The sequence below is a fragment of the Mauremys reevesii genome, linkage group 1, assembly GCF_016161935.1.
Source record: "Mauremys reevesii isolate NIE-2019 linkage group 1, ASM1616193v1, whole genome shotgun sequence".
Lineage (NCBI taxonomy): Eukaryota > Metazoa > Chordata > Testudines > Geoemydidae > Mauremys > Mauremys reevesii.
This window is the reverse complement of record NC_052623.1, coordinates 292,956,882-292,971,822: the sequence shown is the minus strand read 5'-3', so window position 1 is coordinate 292,971,822 and position 14,941 is coordinate 292,956,882. Positions and strand designations below refer to the sequence as shown.

Sequence of the window (14,941 nt, the reverse complement as noted above, 5' to 3'; positions counted from 1 at the left end):
GGTGGAAAAAAAAATCTTCCCAACCTTTCATCACTTGATCACTTTCTGCTAATTATGGCAGCTGCAATACTTCCACTCTTTATGTTAGGCAGTTTGGTTTGGTCTGGTCCTGACCTGAGTTATATACCTCCTTTATGTAAAGCAAACACACAACCATGGGCTGGGATAGTATGCTGGATGAATAAAACGGGATACGGGAATAGGCAGTAAAAATAATTAGCAATATAAAATGTTTGTGAAGACAAAGTAGTTTATTGCAACACGTAAAGAAGTCTGATTGAGGACAGGTGAAGAGGAAATGGAAAAGAGAAGGGGGGAAAAGAAGATTCACATTTGAAATTTATAGTGGTAATCAGAAGCCTCTAAAACAGACTTTTGGGACTAGCTACTATGTAAACAATCAAATGTATGAGTAGATATGACAGAATCTAGACAGACTTCACATGCAGGGAATAAGTGCTGCTGGGTTTGTTGCTTCTGACATAGCTGGGAATTCCGAAAAAGAAACTCAGAGCTGTCAAAGTCACACTCATTTCAAGTGAGACTCATTCCTTTTGGATTAATATGTAAATCAGTTTTAAAAGCCTTCTCTTCTAAGGAAGCATTTTTTGCAGTGTGTTACAATAAGATATTTAGAATTACATTTTCAAAAGGATTGTCAAATATGGCTGGTTTATGGCTTCTGCAAGGCATTTGACTGGGTACCACACAACATTTTTATTAAAAAGTAGAATGATATATAGCACACATTAAATGGATTAAAAACTGGTTAAATGATAGGTCTCAAAATGTAATTATAAATAGGGAACCATACTGAGTGGGAGTTGTGACAGCAATTTCCTGTAAAATCCTTGAAAGACCCTGTTTTATTAAGTTGATGTATTATTGTGGGCTGGGATTGTATGCAACTTCTCTGGGGGGAGATGTGACAGATACAACACCTGGGAGCTCAAAAAACTATATTGCAAAAGTGGCAGACAAGTATGGACTTTTCGGACAATAAGTGAAAAGTGGATTTCCTGGAGAATTCCTAGGGAAAAAATCAGCCTTTTGCAGACAAGCCCACAGGAGAGGAGTCATTGCCTGCTGATTACCTATTAAAAAAGGCGAAAATCAAAGGCTCAGTCTGTATAAAGGAACAGCTGATTTGCCTGGTTGAAGGTTCTGGTTCTGGATCTAAGATGAATATGAACTTGTAACCATGGGGGGAACCCAGCTGTGGGTTTTGAAGGACTGAACCTACTTGAGCCTCAGGATGGAGTTGGGGGATGACCTCTTATAAGCTTTTTAGCTTGCGTGTAGGTTTCTTTTATTGTTTTAAGGTTTTTTTCTGTAATGCTTTTACCTTAAAATTAAATGTGCTTGCTTAGAAAGAGCTATCTGAAATTGTTCATTGCCCTCAGAGAGAAAGCAAAGTGAAAGGGCTGCTTTGGGGGCAGTCTGGGTTGCTGGGAATATCACTGTACAAATCAGGGAACTGTGCAGCCTTAAAACCTTGGGTTTCTGCCCAAGACAGATGATGGCAGGCAGTCAAAAATCTTTAAGTAGATGCCCTCGGGAGCCCACAGACGGAGTATATAGTTGCAGTTGCCCTGAAACTGTGCTAGGTGTGTTTATAGTGAGGTCTAGTCATGGTACGTGTAGGTACCAATGTCATAAGAAAAGATAGAAGAGAGGTCCTGGCAGGCAAATATAAACTGCTATATAAAAAAATAAAGTCCAGGACCTCCATGGTAGCATTCTCTGAAATGCTTCCAGCTCCAAGCACAGAGCCAGAAAGACATTGTGGGGTCTCAATGCATGGAAGAGATGATGGCATAGGGGGAGGGTTTAAGTTTATTAGGAACTGGTGAACCTTTAGGGAATGAGGCACCTATACAGAAAGGATGGGCTCCACCTAAACCAAAACAGACTGTTGGCATATAACATTTAAATGCTTGTAGAGGATGTTTTTAAACTAAAGGCTGGGGGAAAGCTAACAGGTCGGGCAGAGACATCCCCTAGGGATAAATTTATTAATGGGGGAACTCTAAATCCTAGTAAAGATGACAGGAAAGATGTTGGTAAAGTACACGTCAGAGCTAATTAAAAACTGTCAAATGCAAGCACACATGAAGGCAAGTAAATGAATATTGACAAAATGTGCAAGCGCTTATATACAAATGCTAGAAATCCAAATACTGAGGTGGGTGAGCTGTAGTTCCTGGCATTAATTGAGGATACTGATATAATAGGCATTGTGGAAATTTGGTGGAATGAGAATAATCAATAGGACATGGTAATACCAGGATATAAAATATATAGCAATTACACAGTAAGTCATGTTGCTGGCAGAGTGGCACTATATGTGAAAGGAGTCAAAGTAAAAATCTTAAATGAATCAGACTGTACCATAGAATATCTATGGATAGAAATTCCATGCTTGAATATTAAGAGTATATCAGTAGGATGATACTGTCTACCACCTGATCAGGATGGTGATGGGGAATGTGAAATGCTCAGGGAGATTAGAGAGGCTAAGGATGCAGAAAATTCAGAAATGGGGGATTTCACTATCCTCAGATTGACTGGGTATATGTCACCTCAGGAAAGGGTGCAGAGATAAAATATCTAGACACCATAAATAACTGTTTCTTGTAGCATCTTGTCCTGTAGCCCACAGGGGAAGAAACAATTCTTGATTTAGCCCTAGGTGGAGAAGAGGATCGGGTCCAAGAGGTGAATACAACTAAATCATTTGGTAATAGTAACCATAATATATTTGCATTTAATATCCCTGTGGGGGAAAAATGTCAAAGAAACCTACCACAGTAGCATTTAACTTCCAAAAGGGGAATTGCACAAAAATGAGGAGGCTAGTTAAACAGAAAATAAAATAAATAATCGATGCCTGCAAATGGCATGGAGACTACTTAAAAACACCATAACAGAAGCTCAAACACAATGGATACTGTACATTAAAAAAAAAAAACCAGTAAAAAATGCCACCATGGCTAAATAGCAGAGTAAAAAAAAGTGGCTAGAAGCAAAATGGCATCCTTTAAAACTGAAATAAAATCCTAGTGAGGAAAATAAGGAGCATAAACTCTGACAAGTCAAATGTAGAAGTATAATAAGGTAGGCCAAGAAAGTATTTAAGAGCAGAACAGTAATAATTTTTTGAAGTCCATCAGAAACGTCCATTGTGGAGACGCTAACTGAATTTTTTGCATTGGCCTTCACTGTGTAGGTTGTTGGGGCGGGGTAGGGGAGGAATCCCCACATCCGAGCCATTCTTTTTCATTGATAAATCTGAGGAACTGTTCCAGACTGAGGTGTCATGAGGAGGTCAAGAAACTAATTGATTTATTAAAATATAAGTCACCAGGACCAAACAATATTCAATCAAGAGTTCTGAAGGAAATCAAATATGAAATTGCAGAACTGCCAATTGTGGTATGAAAACTATCACTTAAATCAGCCTCTGTACCAGATTTCTGGAGGGTAGCTAAGGTAACACAGATTTTTTTTAAAAAGTGATCCTGGCAATTACAGGTCAGTAAGCCTTACTTCAGTACCAGGACAATTGGTTGAAATTATAGTAAAGAATAGTATTATCAAACACATATGTGAACATATGTTGGAAAAGAGTCAACATGGCTTTTGTAAAAGGAAATCATGCCTCACCCATCTATTAGAATTCTTTGAGGGGGTCAACAAATGTGGATAAATTGATATAGTGCACTTGGACTTGGACTTTCAGAAGCCTTTGACAAGGTTCCTCACCAAAGGTATTGAAGCAAACAAGGCAATCCTGGGATCAGAGAGAAGGTCCTCTCATTGATCAATAACTGATTGAAAGATAGGAAACAAAGGCTAGGCATGAATGGTGAGCTCTCACATTGGAGAGAGGTAAGTTATCACTGATAATGTTTTGAAGATGACACAAAGATTGGGGAGTGGTAAACAGTGAAGACAGATCACTGACAGAGAGCAATCTGGATCAATTGGTAAGCTAGATACAAGAAACATATGCATTTTAATGCAAATATAAAGTCATACCTCTAGGACAGTGGTTCCTAAACTTGTTCCACCGCTTGTGCAGGGAAAGCCCCTGGCGGGTCAGGCGGGATTGTGTATCTGCTGCGTCCGCAGGTTCGCCTGATCGCAGCTCCCATTGGCCGCAGTTCTCTGCTCCAGGCCAATGGGAGCTGCTGGAAGCGGCGTCCAGGATGTCCCTTGGCCCGCACCACTTCCAGCAGATCCCATTGGTCTGGAGCAGCGAACTGCAGCCACTGGGAGCCACGATCGGCCGGACCTGCAGACGTGGCAGGTACACAAACCGGCCCGGCCTGCCAGGGGCTTTCCCTGCACAAGCATCGGAACAAGTTTGGGAACCACTGCTCTAGGAATAAAGACTGCAGGCCATACTTACAGGATGGGTACTCTATCCTGGGAAACAGTGACTCTGAAAAAGAGTTGGGAGTCATTGTGGATACTCAGCTGCATGTGACTTCCTAGTGTGGTGTGGTAGTTAAAAAGGCTAAGACATTCTTTGGATGTATAAACAGGGGAATATGAAGTAGGAATAAAGAGGATACGTTACTTCTGTATCTAGCACTGGTATGACCACTACTTGAATACTGTGTCCAGTCTGGTGTCTACATTTCAAAGAGGATGTTGATAAACTGGAAAATGTTCAGAGAAGAGCTGCAAGAATGATTAATAGATTGGAAAACAGGTCTTAGAGCGATTGACTTAGGGAGCTCAATCTATTTAGCTAAACATCGAGAAGTGTAAGGAGTGACTTGATTACAGTTTATAAATACCTACCTGGGGAATACAAACTTGATAACGAGCTCTTCAGCCTAGCACACAAAGATATAAGAAGATCCATTGGCCAGAAGCTGAAGCTAGACATTCAGCCTAAAGCTAAGGTTCAAATTTTTAACAGTGATTAACCATTGGACACATGACCACAAAGACTATGGTGTAGTCTCCATTGCTGGCAATTTTAAAATCAAGATTGGATGTTTGTGTGAAAGTAGGGCTGTCAAGTGATTTAAAAAAATAATCGTGATTAATCACGCTATTAAACAATAATAGATTACCATTTATTTCAATATTTTTTGATATTTTCTGCATTTTCAAATATATTGATTTCAATTACAACACAGAATACAAAGTATACAGTGCTCACTTTATAATTATTTTTGATTACAAGTATTTGCTCTGTAAAAAAAAAACCCCCAAAATAGTATTTTTCAATTCACTTAATACAAGTACTGTAGTGCAATCTCTTTATCATGAAAGTTGAACTTATAAATGTAGAATTATGTACAAAAAATAACTGCATTCAAAAATAAAGCAATAAAGTAAAACTTTAGAGCCTACAAGTCCACGCAGTCCTACTTCAGCCAGTTGCTCAGACAAACAAGTTTGGTTACAATTTGCAGGAGATAATGCTGCCCTTTTCTTGTTAACTGTCTGTAAATGACCATCTTGATTATCACTACAAAAGTTTTTTCCCTGCTGATAACAGGTCATCTTAATTACTTAGCCTCTTAGAGCTGGTATGGCATCTTCTCCATATGTGTGTGTGTGTATATATATATATATACACGATTCTTATATGTTCCATTCTATGCATCCGACGAAGTGGGCTGTAGCCCACGAAAGCTTATGCTCAAATAAATTTGTTAGTCTCTAACAGGGGCGGCTCCAGGCCCCAGCACGCCAAGCGCGGGGGGCGCTATGCTGGCCGCAGGGAGGGCAGCAGGCGGCTCCGGTGGACCTCCCGCAGGCGTGCCTGCGGATGCTCCACCGGAGCCGCGGGACCGGCGACCAGCAGAGCACCCCCCCCCCGTGGCGTGCCGCCGTGGTTGGGGAGGCGAAATGGCTAGAGCCGCCCCTGGTCTCTAAGGTGCCACAGGACTCTTTGCTGCTTTTACAGATCCAGACTAACATGGCTACCCCTCTGATACTTAAGGTGCCACAAGTACTCCTGTTTTTTCTTGTTTACAGTGTCACCTGAAAGTGAGAACAGGTGATTGCATGGCACTGTTGTAACTGGTGTCACAAGATATTTACATGCCAGATGCAGTAAAGATTCATATATCTCTTCATCTTCAACCACCATTCCATAGGACATGCGTCCATGCTGAAGATGGGTTCTGCTCGATAATGATCCAAAGAAGAGTGGACCGATGCATGTTCATTTTCATCATCTGAGTCAGATGCCACCAGCAGAAGATTGATTTTCTTTTTTGGTTGTTTGGGTGCTGTACTTCTCGCATTTGAGTGTTGCTCTTTTAAGACTTCTGAAAGCATGCTTCACACCTCATCCCTCTCAGATTTTGGAAGGAACTTTAGATTTTTAAATGTTGGGTTGAGCACTGTAGCTATTTTTAGATAGCTCATATTGGTATCTTCTTTGCTTTTTGTCAAATCTGCAGTGAAAGTGTTCTTAAAGCGAACATGTGCTGGGTTATCATCCGAGACTGCTATAACATGAAATATATGGCAGAATGTGGGTAAAACAGAACAAGAGACTACAATTCTCCTCCAAGTTGTTCAGTCACAAATTTAATTAACACATTATTTTTAATGAGCATCATCACTATGGAAGCATGTCCTTTGGAATAGTGGCTGGAGCATAAAGGGGCATATGAAGGTTTAGCATATGTGGCACGTAAATACCTCTCAACACTGTCTACAAAAGTGCTATGCCAATGCCAGTTCTCACTTTCAGGTGACTTGGTAAATAAGAAGCAGGCAGCAGTATCTCCTGTAAATGTAAACAAACTTGTTTGTTCTAGCAATTGCCTGAACAAGAAGTAGGACTGAGTGGACTTGTAGGCTCTAAAGTTTTACATTGTTTTGTTTTTGAGTGAAGTTATGTAAAAGAAGAAAGCTACATTTGTAAGTTACACTTTCACGATAAAAAGATTGCACTACAGTACTTGTATGAGGTGAATTGAAAAATACTATTTCCTTTGTTTATCATTTTTACAGTGTAAATATTTGTAATAAAAATAAAATAAAGTGAGCACTGTACAATTTGTATTCTGTGTTGTAATAGAAATCAATATACTTGAAAATGTAGAAAAACATCCAAAATATTTAATAAATTTCAATTGGTATTCTATTGTTTGACAGTGCGATTAATTGCAATTATTTTTTTTAAACGCGATTAAATTTTTTGAGTTAATCACATGAGTTAGCTATGATTAATCGACAGCCCTAATAAAAAGATATACTCGTTTTCAAACAGGAATTAATTTGGGGAAGTCCTATGGCCTGTGTTACACAGGAGGTCAGAGAAGAGCACAGTGGTCCCTTCTGGCCTTATCTAGGACTCTGTGATGTGATGTGTTTGAATGTATGGTTTTTCAGGTTCAAGTCTTCTATGTGCAATAATCAGATTATTTATTTATTTAATACTTTTATTGAAGTCATTCTAATTATGCAGAAAAATTTTGAATGGGAAAATAAATAGTACATGGGAAATCCTGGCCACATCTAGCATTGACTTCAATCAGGTCAAAATTTTACTCCACTTATTCAATGAAAATAGTCTACCCTCACAGTGCCTCATGGGTTCCTTATTAGCACCAGAGAAGGAGTCAACTGTAATAATAATAATTAGTTATTTTTGCTCATACTCCGATCCCTGCTAGTAAATGAATGGTAGTGTGGAGTTTTTTTAAATATAATTTTTACTTACTTTACTTTTTACTTTTTGCTGAGAAGTGAAGTGAGACCCTCTAGAGCATTTTATTGAGAATGGCTGTGTTTGCAGATCAAAGAGGTGACAATTAGTGATCTGCTGCATTTCAAAACATGGGTCAAATGGATTTATTTCTACTACTGGAGGTGTCAATCATTTGCCAATTACATGATTAATTCCACAGTAACTATAGCACAGTCAAGATATGGAAAAAAGACTACATATATGTAGTGTAAACAAAGTGTGAATCAATGTGGGTGGACAGCAGTATGAAGTCTTGTACCTCACAGGATCATGTGTAACATGATTATCATGATTGACAAATGGCAATGAAATCTGTCTAGCCCACATGTTAAGAACCATCTTGTATAAGATTGCAGAGACTTCTTAGATGAAAATAGTCAATAAGCACCTTTACTTATGAAGGAAAATGGCTTCATAATAGAAGTGCTAAAGTGTAGCTACTGTGCAACATATTAGAATGGAGGAAATTGTGTACTATTATTACTTTCAGCATGTGGCTGGTGAGGGACTCTGAATCAGGTCATTCCACTCATCAAAATCCTGAAGCTGCTCAGAAATAACTTTAAAAAAAATTGAAGATAATTAAATAATGTCCCTTGTGGAATATGCGGCAAATAGACACACAATGGTGCAGCGTTTATAAGAATTGTGCAGTGTAGGTAGCATATAATAATTGCCCTCTTAGATCCTCAATTAAAAAAATTCCTCAGCTAGCAGAAGACTGGAAGGCAATAAGAAAGGCAAGGATGATGCTGGTCAGGGTCTGGTGAAGTATTAAATGTATATACCTTTTTGCCTTCCCACTCCAAATAAAAAAAATTAGGACTGGACGTCACAGCCTCAGAATACAATGGGACATTTTTAAAAGTCTGTGTCTATCCCCCTCTCTGTCTGGACGGTAAGGAGCAATCCTAACTTGACACTTCCCTTTGTTCAGTTTGGCACTTTCCATTGCGATAGAGAAATAACAATGGAAGAGCCATGAGAAGAGCATGTGAGGAAGATCATTCATCTTTGTGTGGGGTAGAGACAACCGCTTGCTAGTTCTCTATCTCCCTCTGCTGCCTCTTCAAAAACATAAGAAAAGAAGACCCTCTGTGATTCTCTCCAACCACATGGAGAAGGGGAGAATCATAGATTATTAGGGTTGGAAGGGTCCTCAAGAAATCATCTAGTCCAACCCTCTGCTCAGAGCAGGACCCATCCCCAAATGGCCCTCTCAAGGATTGAATTCACAACCCTGGATTTAGCAGGCGAATGCTCAAACCACTGAGCTATCCCTCATCGGGGGGTGCTGTAACCAGCCAGCCACCTCTTGGCTCTTGGTTATGCTTCAGGGTGACCCCCAACACACTCTCAGTCCCAGATTCCACACACCCCACCCCGCCCCGAAACGTATGTCCTGTACTGCCGAGCCCTCTCCCGGAGGGTACGAATATATTAAGTCTGTTATTCCTTTAAGGGCATGATATGCACACAACTTGTTACCCCAAATGGAGTTACTGGGCCACTTCCACTTAAACACACTGGATTAGCTAAAACAGCAAAATAGGTTTATTAATTACAAAGAGAGAGATTTTGAGTGAGTGCAAGTAATGAGGCATCAAAGTCAGAAACGGTTACAAGAAAAATAAAGCTAAATCGCTTACTGATGTCTCCAGCTGATGAGTTCTCAATCCTAGATCCTAATCACATGCACTCAAAGCCAGTGCTAGTGACATGCTCACAGAGACCAGAAGTGGCTATGAGAGATGCTGGCTTTGTGATATTTCTGGCTCAATCAAAAGTGGAAAATCCCAGAAAGCTTGTTTCTTACCAGAAAGGCCAGTTAAAGTGCAGTTTTACCTAGTTCAGAGGCTTGGACAGTGTGAATTGGCATGAGAACATTTACTTCTTGCGACCAAAATGAACTTCCAAGGCTTTTGAAATGCGCCAATCATTAAATACTACTTTTCTAATTGTGCCAGTAAAAGCGTGTGTTTAAACTATAGTTCATCAAGACATGGTTATGCAGCTGCAGATCATGTGAGTTGTACTGCCTGAAAATATAGAGAGCAGCTTCTCTACATCACATAAATCATAGGCTTCAGGATTCTTCTGTGCTGGATGTAGGGGGAAAGGTGACTTTGTGGAACAACAGCATGAATTGCCTTGTTCAAGTTCAGGATTTCTTAGGTACCTGGAGATCCCATGTAAGGGCACCCTTTAATTTTAGTGCCCTTACACTATTTTTTCTCTAAATATTATCTGATTCTGATTGCCATATTGCACTTCTTGTTCTGATCTGTATGCCCTTTGGGATTCTGCTTAATCCCAGGCCATTTCTGCCATTACATGGTGCTAAGGAATGATTTGGTCACCCTTCCCTGACTCATTACAGTACTCTCACTCAATTACTCTTGCTACAGATACCCCTTCAATTGTACCCCAAGGGAAAGATTTTCAGGAGCAGCAGCATTGGCCTAACTCTGTTCTCACTGAAGTCAGTGGTAACCTTGCTGACTTCAAGCCTTCAAGAGGCAAAGCAGCAAGTATCCCAGAGTCTTTCTAAAGGTAAAAAAAACAGTCAAATTTATTCTTCAGTACAGTAACTTCTCACTTAACATTGTAGTTATGTTCCTGAAAAATGTGACTTTAAGCGAAACAATGTTAAGTGAATACAATTTCCTCATAAGAATTAATGTAAATGGTGGGGGTTAGGTTCCAGGGAAAAAATTTTCACCAGACAAAAGACTATATATATACTATATACACATACACAGTATAAGGTTTAAACAAACAATTTAATACTGTACACAGAAATTATGATTGTGAAGCTTGGTTGAGGTGGTGAAGTCAGAGGGTGGAAGAGGGTGAGGAATGCCTTGCTGCTAAATAATGAACTAGCACTCCGCTGAGCCCTCAAGAGTTAACACATTGTTGTTAATGTAGCCTCACACTCTACAAGGCAGCACGAATGGAGGGAGGGGAGACAGCATGGCAGACAGAGACAGAGACACACACCCTGTGTGTGTGTGACAGAGAGAGAGAGATGTGCATTGCCCCTTCAAGTAGGCTGACACCACTCTCAGGAAGTTGAGACAGCAGCTGCGGCCAGCAAGCTCTCTCCCTCCATCCGTGTCCCCACCCTGCTCTATATGGAGAAGGGATAAGTGGGGGGCAGGAGCAGGGGGTAGGGGGACACCCTAACATTAACCCTCCTATTTCCCCCCTCCCCACAGAGCAAGCAAGAGGCTCCTGGGAGCAGCTCCAAGGCAGAGGGTAGGAACAGCACACAAAAGTGGAATGAGGGACAGCTGAACTGCCGGCAATTGATAGCCTGTTGGGTGGCTGCTGCACCGGGAACTTAGGGGAGGGGGAGCTGATAGAGGGGCTGCTGGTCCACCCTGGTTCCAAGCCCCCACCAGCTAGCTGCAACCAGCTGCTCTTCCTACAAGCAGTGGACAAAGCAGGCAGCTGCCAAACAATATTATAAGGGAGCAATGCTCAACTTTAAATGAGTATGTTCCCTAATTAATCAGCAATGAAACAACATTAACCAGGACGACTTTAAGTGAGCAGTTACTATATAGTGTTGTATCATATCACAACAATGCCAGCAGGCTAATTAGGTGGTGCTTTCTGTGGCTAGAATCTCACTAAAATTAAACTGCCTGAGATCCTTCTACACAACAATTTTAGGGCAACAACGAGGCTGGGTCTTTGTTATAGCTGACAATGGCAATTTGAGGTAGGAGATTATTTTATTAAAATCAACATTTCTCGTTTCCTGCAAACTAGAAATCACACTTTTAAATCCATAGACCAACAAACATCTGTGTGTATGAACCCCTGTAGGGAGGGTCTCAGAACAGGCAGACAGAGAACGCTTGGGAACTGATATATATAATCATTTACTAGGTATCAGTCCTGAAGAAAAACGACAACTCATTCAGTACAGCTCTGGCCTATAAAACTCCAAATCCAAAAGACTGTTGAGAAGAGCAGTCTATAACCATAAAAGCATTTTCTTTTAAACAGTGAAAGAAGAAACAGGTGTTTTGTTCTTGTTTTTTACAGCAAATGCCAAAAGTCTAGAGATATGCCTGAGATGTGAAGGTAGGCTCCAGAATTTAAACGAATATGAGTGGCTTTTGGCACTATAGGAGCTGTCAGAAAAGGCCAGCAAGGGAGAGGAAATTGTTTCTAGCAAGGAGGTTGGTAATCAGACTTGCTCAAAACAAAATTCCAAACCCAACCCTCCTCCCAATGGCCACAAACCCTCCCTCCACCCTGGCTCACTGCTTGCTAGTGGACTTTGTGACACTTCCCGGGGTACCCAGTGTTGTGAGGCACCTGACTACATCTGCCCTTAGCATGAGAAAGCTTTGTCTGTGCCTGCCAGGGGTCAGCTCCAAATCCACTGCCCACAGGCAACACAAGCACTCCTCTCTAGGCCTGTGGAGGCACTCCTGTCTCTCTACAGCTTAGCGATAGGAACTCCAACCCCAAGCCCTCCAAGCATCTCCCTGGAGTGTCCAGCCCCTGGTCCACTGGACACTCATAGTATTCACATATTTGTTGCTTCTAAAAAAGCAGTACAGCTTATCACTGTTCCACTTAACACACAGCACTTAAATATGCTTATAGTGAAAACAAGTAAAAGTTTATTGAACAAAAATTAGAGATGTAAGTGATAGCAAGTAGAAATATTGGAAACAAACAGTTACATATAAAATAAAATCATAACATACAGTCTAGAATTACTTAACTAGATATTTTCTTGCCTCATAGAGCAAGGCTCACCCAAAGTCCTTCCAGAGTTTTCCAGGCTTGAGGCATGACTGTGATCTTCCGTTCATGAGAGAAGTCACAATGTCAACTTGTGTCTTCCCTCTCTTGTCCATTTTTGTGATCAGGTTCAGTATGCAAATAGATCACCATTGTGAAGCGGACAATGCACAATGACCAGACAGGGAGATAAACATCTGTTACTTACCTCCTGCCTGAAAGGAACCTCTTTGAGACATGTCACCTCCTGGTTACCTGCTTTAAGAACATAATTTTCAGTATTGACACATAACTCCTTAAATATTATTCATACATGCATTCCACAATGATTATGATGATCAGTGGGCTACCGGCTTTTGGTAGAGACCTCACATGCCACTCTTTAGTGAATTATTATCCATATATCTGACCCAGGGGATCCTGTAAAACTCTATGCACATCCATGTGCTCTCTGCCAGTTGGCACCAAGAGGTTCCTAGGTCACAGACTTATCAAAACTTTGGAAGTTAACCAGTCCCCAGACTACATCCATGTAGGAGCAGGCCTGTTTTCTAAGAGGTTGAAAAGCATAAGAGTAAAAAGGAAGTCTAGTGTTCAACTGACAGAGACCTAGTTGCCCATTTGGTTGCAGTTGATTTACAAAAATGGACAAAGAAGAAAACAGGAAATAAAGATGGCGTAGTGTCTACATTAAAGATACAAGGTGTTTGGCAATGGGCCAATTGCTTTCCAACTGTATTTTGCATCTGTTGACTATTGCACACTTTGTTGTATATTTTTAGGACTTTTCACTGATTACAGATTCAGATGCAGAACTTCTTAGTGGTTGTGATACCAGAATATAGTTGCCAAAGTATTTGTGATTTAATGCTAAACTACTCAAAATTCAAGGGTCTTCAAATTCAAAGGTTGGCAACATGAAAACGGACCTTTCTGAAAAATGTTTTTAAGGTTCATAAATATTTTGAACACAAACCGGTCCATTTTGAGTTCCTTAGAAGAAGCTTTCAGATCAGCTATATCTGAAGGGTAGGGAATGAGGTAAAATTCCACAAAGTACAAATTGTGAATTATAATCATTTCCCCTGTAATCATTATATGTCCAAAGTCCACAAATAAATGCATTAAAAAGGAGGAAGGGGGAAACAAAGTTTTTCTGTGGCATTGGATGATATGGGATCAGAGTAGGAAAGCAACAGCAAAGATGACAAGGAGAAGAGTAAATATAAGTAAACAAAATATTCATATTACCCATGACATTTAAAACAGCTTGAGGATAGTACAAAGGAAGAAGTAAAGGAAAAAACAATAGTAACTGAATGTATTGGTACCCCTATGTTCATAGATTTAACAAAGAACAAGGGAAGAAGCTAAAAGAATTCAGATGAAGATGGAAGTAAAACAAGAAACTCTCCCTTTCTCCACTAGACCCTTTCTGAAGAATGCAAGGGACCTACTTTTCTTGGTAATTTGTGTAAATACAGGGAACAACAGCAGTAAAATGTCAGGCTATTTGAATATGGGGGAAAAAACAGGGATACTATCTATTTAATATTGATTCTGTGTGGGAAAATCCAGCATCAGTTCTTTTCCCATTTAAGCCTCCTTAATGTTTTGTATCTATTGTTTCCTGTCTATAAAGCTAGGGTCCTCAATGAGCCTTGAAGTCTGTATAGATTTTCCTGCTGGCTCCTAAACTGAATATAAGTACAATATTCCCAGGCTTATCCAGCTCTGACTCAGATCCCATTTGTAATCCACAGATGAGCACTAAAGAAGAAACATATACTGTATTATTACTGGACTAATTGTTGTGCTGGCTAAACTCACATATTGTTGCTGCTTGGCCTCTTTTCTTGTTATCACAAAATGTTTCAAATTTAAAGTGATCATGTAAATCCTTCCAACCTCATAGAGCTCCAGTGCAGAACTGACAATTGTCCTTTACTTTAAAGCATGATTAAGGAAGTCACGGAATCCATGGGCAGCGGGGAACCCTGCAGCTCCCATTTTGTCACAGATATTTTTAGTAAAAGTCACTGACAGGTCCAGGTTTCCATGAATTTTTCTTTATTGCCTGTGACCTGTCCTTATCCGTGACAAAATCTTAGCCTTAAGCATGATATATTCTGTTTCATTTACAATACTTCCAAAGCCATCCTAAATAGACTTTTTTGCTGTTTGTTGGTGAGATGCCAGTGATTTTGAACATTCAGCTATTGCCAACTGTTTACTACTGTAAGGTTGCTATTGACAGTAGGAAAGACCATGTCTACACTTACCGGGGATTGACACTACTGCGATCGATGCAGTGGGGGTTCATGCAGCAGATCCATTGAAGAGCCACTAAATTGACCACAGAGAGCTGTCTGTTCAACTCTGGTACTCCACTGGAACAAGAAGAGTAAGATAAGTCGGCAGGAGAATGTCTCCTGTCGA

At 40.3% G+C, this 14,941-nt stretch overlaps 1 long non-coding RNA gene across 1 annotated transcript; it reads left to right on the top strand.

Annotated features, from left to right (window-relative positions):
- The first annotated feature begins 10,955 nt into the window (after positions 1-10,955).
- On the top strand, positions 10,956-14,273 carry LOC120397964. Its single transcript, XR_005594103.1, has 3 exons — positions 10,956-10,993; positions 11,792-11,830; positions 13,848-14,273. It is a non-coding gene; the product is annotated as an uncharacterized LOC120397964 (long non-coding RNA).
- The last annotated feature ends 668 nt before the right edge of the window (positions 14,274-14,941 follow it).